General features: G+C 44.0%; 1 long non-coding RNA gene across 1 annotated transcript in view; it reads right to left on the reverse strand.

The window, feature by feature from the left end:
- LOC111813956 overlaps nucleotides 1-4,762 on the reverse strand; it is a 10,351-nt gene extending 5,589 nt beyond the window's left edge. Inside the window, exons 1-2 of the long non-coding RNA XR_002819067.1 lie at nucleotides 4,556-4,762; nucleotides 4,230-4,384 (exon numbers count right to left, since the gene is read on the reverse strand). This is a non-coding gene — a long non-coding RNA (uncharacterized LOC111813956). The remainder of the gene's footprint in view (nucleotides 1-4,229; nucleotides 4,385-4,555) is intronic.
- Nucleotides 4,763-5,009: the final 247 nt, after the last annotated feature.

A 5,009-nucleotide genomic window follows, 5' to 3' on the forward strand; every position in this document is an offset into this window, starting at 1 on the left:
CAGGCTGGCTTTGAATGATTAGCAATCCTCCTCCCTCAGCCTCCTGAGTGCTAGGATTATAGCAGTGTACCATCATACCTGGCTCAAGGGCCATTATATGACATCTTGTGATATGCAAGTACTGTTAGTGGTACTTTGAGAAATATTGTGGGTAGATTGGCAACCATACACATGGAATATGTATTAATTCAAGTCAAGATGTGTTATTGTCCAGTCCAGTATAATTAATGTGTCACCAAGCTGGGGAATAAGCCATATCTGTGACTCAGTGGAGGTCTCTTGTGGGTAGATTGGACATTGAGTGGACAACAGTTATATTATAGCCTTGATGCACCTGAGTTCCTACGAACATATCCATTTTCCATGTTACTGTCATGACTACTATATTCATGGGCCCACATGCCAACCCTGGAGTGGACAATCATCAGGTCTGACTTGGTTGGCTACTGCCTGTTCAGTGGGCAAGTCACTTCCATGGGTATACCCACATACCTCTCCTGGGATACTCTTGTTCTTAGTCTTCCAATGTTTCTCTTTTGCAGCCCTCATCATAACCAGCAAAGTCATTCACTGCTGCTGATGAGCCCACTGCTTTTACATCCGGCAGTGGGCTTCTCTTTCCATATAATTGGAGACTAAGACCTTTTCAAAGACTAATAACTAGGGAGACTTCTCTTTGCCACCCCTGAAAAGGCACCCCAGTAGCCCATTTTTTACTTTTACTCACATACTAAGCCAACCCATAACTGAATAAAACTCTGGGGCTTTACACCTCCATTGCCTGGTCATAAGGACCCCTCCTCATACACATACATGTTGGTTCTGACATTCTCTGAGAGACAGGCACTGGGCAATACCAGTGGGTGATTTGGGGGTTCTGCACAGCCACTAGGGCAGTTTAATTATACCCTTTGTCCCTGCTCATTCCCAGTCTTGAATGAGCCACTCCATCCTACAATGGATTGCTACTGGGTCTACCCAAGCTTTTACTTGGTAGTTTGAGAAGACTTTGCTTAGGTCAGACAGCTCTGAACATATGGCCACTTGATGCCTCATGGTCAAATTCTCTGTCTTTCTTAGAGACAAATAGTATACCAAAAAGTGGTTCTCACACGTTGTAGAGTTCTCTCCTACCTACAGGAAGCATAATGTCAGTCTGGAGCGCCAGGGTCAACGTGGCCATTCTCCTACTGGGGCTTGCCTAAATTCCATGTCATTATTTTTCCCCGCTCACAAATTTCCAGTACCACAGCATCTGCTGAGTCAAATGCCCTAAGTGGTAGAGATACTTGCCCTTCTGCTCAGATTTACACAGAACCCTTCCTTGCTCTAGGCCTGGCTCCAAACAGTAATGGTGTTACCTTCTTGGTGTTGAGAAATGACTACTGCAGTAATTTTTTTTTTTAATGTGGTAGAGTGTTCATGTATATCCCTAAACATGTCACTGACGTAGCAGTCTCCTGGGTCTTCAGACTTTTTTCCACGTACAAAGACTTTCAATGTATTGCCATTTCTTACTGCATAGTTAGCATGATAGTAACAACTCGGAGTCATCATCTGGTAATGTGTGAGGGATTAGCGTAGGATGTCTGGGTGGCTCATAATGTACCTTCATAGATATATCATGGCAGGTGTCAGGAGAGTTCATACAGCGCAGGGGTAGCACTGTAGCTTCATATTGTCACCCGCCCCCTATGGGCAAGAGTACTGCTGAGCTTTCAGTCTAACACCAGTGGAAAGAAAGCAGCCAGCAACTCCATAGCTGCATGCTGCGGACCTGAAGCTGTGAGTCAGCTCTGGAAGCCACTACATCTGGCACTACAGCTGCAATTGCAGCACAAAGAGAGGAGGCGCGGTGACAGATGAGTCTGGACACGCATGCTAGTGTCAGGTGGAGGGTGGACTTGAGGGGCTCACCGAGGCTTGGGCTTTACCTAGAGCACAGTAAGGAGCTCTCAGGGACTCAGAAGCAATATGTTCTACCCTCTCACTAGTTGCAAACAAAAAACAGTATTTTCTAACATTTCAAGAGTTTGCAAATGAACCGCCTCAATGTCTGTGTGGGCAGTGTGTGCTGTCGTGTGCTGCCCACCTCCTGTGTTCAAGGACCAAAACACATGTTCTCATGGCTGCCACAAATCTTGGCTGAGATCTCACAGCTGTGTCTCAACCATGATTGTCCATAAGAGCAGGCACATTTAGCCCCCTTTCTACCTGCTTTTCTTTCTCTGGAACATCTCTGTCTCCTGTGCTAGTGACAATGAACCTTCTAGAGATAAGTGCCCAAACTGCAACCCCAAACCCACTTATTTATCACAAAGTGCCAATGCTGCACTTAAACTTGAATGCTCAGGCTTTAGTTTAGAAAAAAACCCAACATACATTGACATCTTTTGTCTTAAAAGAAAAATAAATAACAAGCCTGCTATAGGTTCACCACCAGTGCTCTATGCCTTGGGAAATCCTGTTCATCCATGACCTTGTGACAAAAATTATTCCCGTGCACCATCTCATGTTTGCCCCATCCCATGGCTGCCCTCGAGCTGTGCCTCATGCTGCCTGCACTATGTCTCATTGCACTTCCTATCACCAGAGGTTTGCACAGAGGCAACATAGCTGTTCAAGGAATGATTATTGAATTTCATTGTTTATTTAAGTGATAGGATTCTGGTGTAGAGGGGAAAACCAGGCTGAAATGCACACACATTTTTTTTTTTATTGTACCAGAAATCAATCTCAGAACCTTGCGCTTGCCGTGAAGGGGCTGTGCCACTGACTGTATTCCCAGACCCATTTGCTCTTTCATAAAGCATGTGATTCCTGTCACATTACAGTTAGCTTGAAGACTTTTATGCTATTTCTTTTTTTTTATTTTGGTAAGGGCTTAACGTGTACACTGCTTAAAAAGACTATTGAGTCCAACATACGCTTACACCCTTCCTAGTACACATATTCAGTGGAAAGATTCTCAACACAAAGTTTCCAAAATATGACCTATTTAAAAAACAATGCAACTGACATACTTACTATATCACTTGCCTGTGTCTGCCGATTATGAACCAACTGTATGCATTTTAGGCAATCCACAAGGCATTTACTAAGGTAGAAACCTGCACTGTGTGGGTGTGCACAAATGCTGGGATACCGCAATGTCATGAACTTCAAAAATCCCAAGTCATGGGGCCTGCACAGTAGTTCAGTTGTATAAGTGCCTGCTTAAGCGAAGGCAGTCAGGCTCTGGATACTGTAGTTCGATCTCCAGAGCCTCATGCCTTGCCAGACCTGCCCCCAAAGCATCCTGAGCCAGGCCCCCCCCCAAAAAAAAATTCCCAAGTTATGGTAGCTTTCGTGTGATCGAAGAATGGCAAGTGCACATGTCTCTCACAAAATGTTTGAGCAAAGAGTGGCTGATAGTTTTCATGGCAGCTCTAAAATCACCAGGTACATGTGCCTCCAGTTTCTGTTCTACCCACTTGAGGAACTTATCCCCATCCTCGTGTTCTTTGGAAACCATCAGATCTACCTTGCATGCATAAAAGAGAAGGGGCCCGCATGGCCTCTACCCATCCCCAGACGCAAGGACCTATCTTGGAACATGCGGCTGTCCCTTCTCTCATGCCATGAGCCAGAACATAATTCCTTGGCTACCAACAGCTACATATAAGACTTAGAAATGCAGTCTATCTTTAGTATGGCCATATGCCTAGCTAAGTACTGATGGCCACATCCCTGAAGAAAAGGGAAAAATATATACCAATTATTACTGATATCTTTACCACATGCACAAATGCCCAAAAGAAATACAGTGCTGGGATGATAGTTTTCAAAACAACAAATTAGAGGCCTTCAGGTTTGGGAAGCTGCCTTTGTTTGCCCTCATGGCTTGCACTTGCCCTGATCCAAGCCTCTGACTTCCATTTCCCCTTTTCGTGTCTCAGGCCATGTGTGCATCAGAGCCGCTGATTTGGCAACGGCCTTGAGCTGGCTCTGCTTCTTTAGGAATGGATCTAATTTTCCCTACATGAGCTCAACGCTGAGCATTGGTCTCATTTGGCAACAGCAATTTATTTATAAATAATCATTAGCCTGTTCCTTACATGTTTTGTCTTACATTTTCTTTGCTAAAATTAAAGCTCAATTTTCTGAGGGTTTAGAAAAATGACAGCAGCAAGTTGAGAAAAAGTACTAGGGACAGAAGGTGGGAGTAAGAAATTGAAGTTAAGAATTACCTAAATGGTTTTCTTGGAGTTGCTTCAATTTCCCAGAATAATGGGGTTTTCCATTTCTCTCTCTTAGCCTGGAATTTTCATCATTTTCATAACCCACGAGTCCTAAAATATTTTTGAGAGGAATGGCTGCTGTAAATTTAGCACTATTGTTGGTGCTGCAAGAGATACAAAAGGAATTTATGAAATGGAGCTCAGAGGTAGCCACTGCCACTGACAGGAGCAGCCAAGGATATGGATTCAGTGAGGATGAAGCAGGTCATGCTTCAGGGACAAATGCGTCAGAGGCCTAAGTAGTTTGACTCAATCAACATTCATTTCTTACTCACCTTAAGTGTGGGGCAGGTCAGAGCTCCTCCCTGTCTTATAGGACTGCCACTGGGAACATGGGTCCTGCAGATTTGCAATGGAAGAATAAGAAAGAAAGGAGCTAAGCAGGGCTGGGTCTGGAGGTCTTTGTGCATGGGCCAGAGATCAATCACATGGCAGGAATCAAATTCCAAAGTCAACTAAACTTGGACATCTAGTCGCCCTGGGTCCCCTCAAAACAGGAAATGGTGTGGTGAACACACAGAAGCATCTCAGTCATATTTTACCTTTTAACTTTGTGCTCAATCAAGGACAACTTATGCAGTTTTTCAGTTTCAGTTATCTTCCATATAAAGCACACACAATATTGATTTGGGACGAAGTTAAATGTTGAGCATTTGGGTATTTATGAGATAATTCTCTCCCTTTCACTTAGAAGCAGGCAGGCTGTACTTTAAGGCTTTTAAAACAATA

The sequence above is a fragment of the Octodon degus genome, unplaced genomic scaffold (genome assembly GCF_000260255.1).
Source record: "Octodon degus isolate 3935 unplaced genomic scaffold, OctDeg1.0 scaffold00246, whole genome shotgun sequence".
NCBI classification, from domain to species: Eukaryota; Metazoa; Chordata; class Mammalia; order Rodentia; family Octodontidae; genus Octodon; species Octodon degus.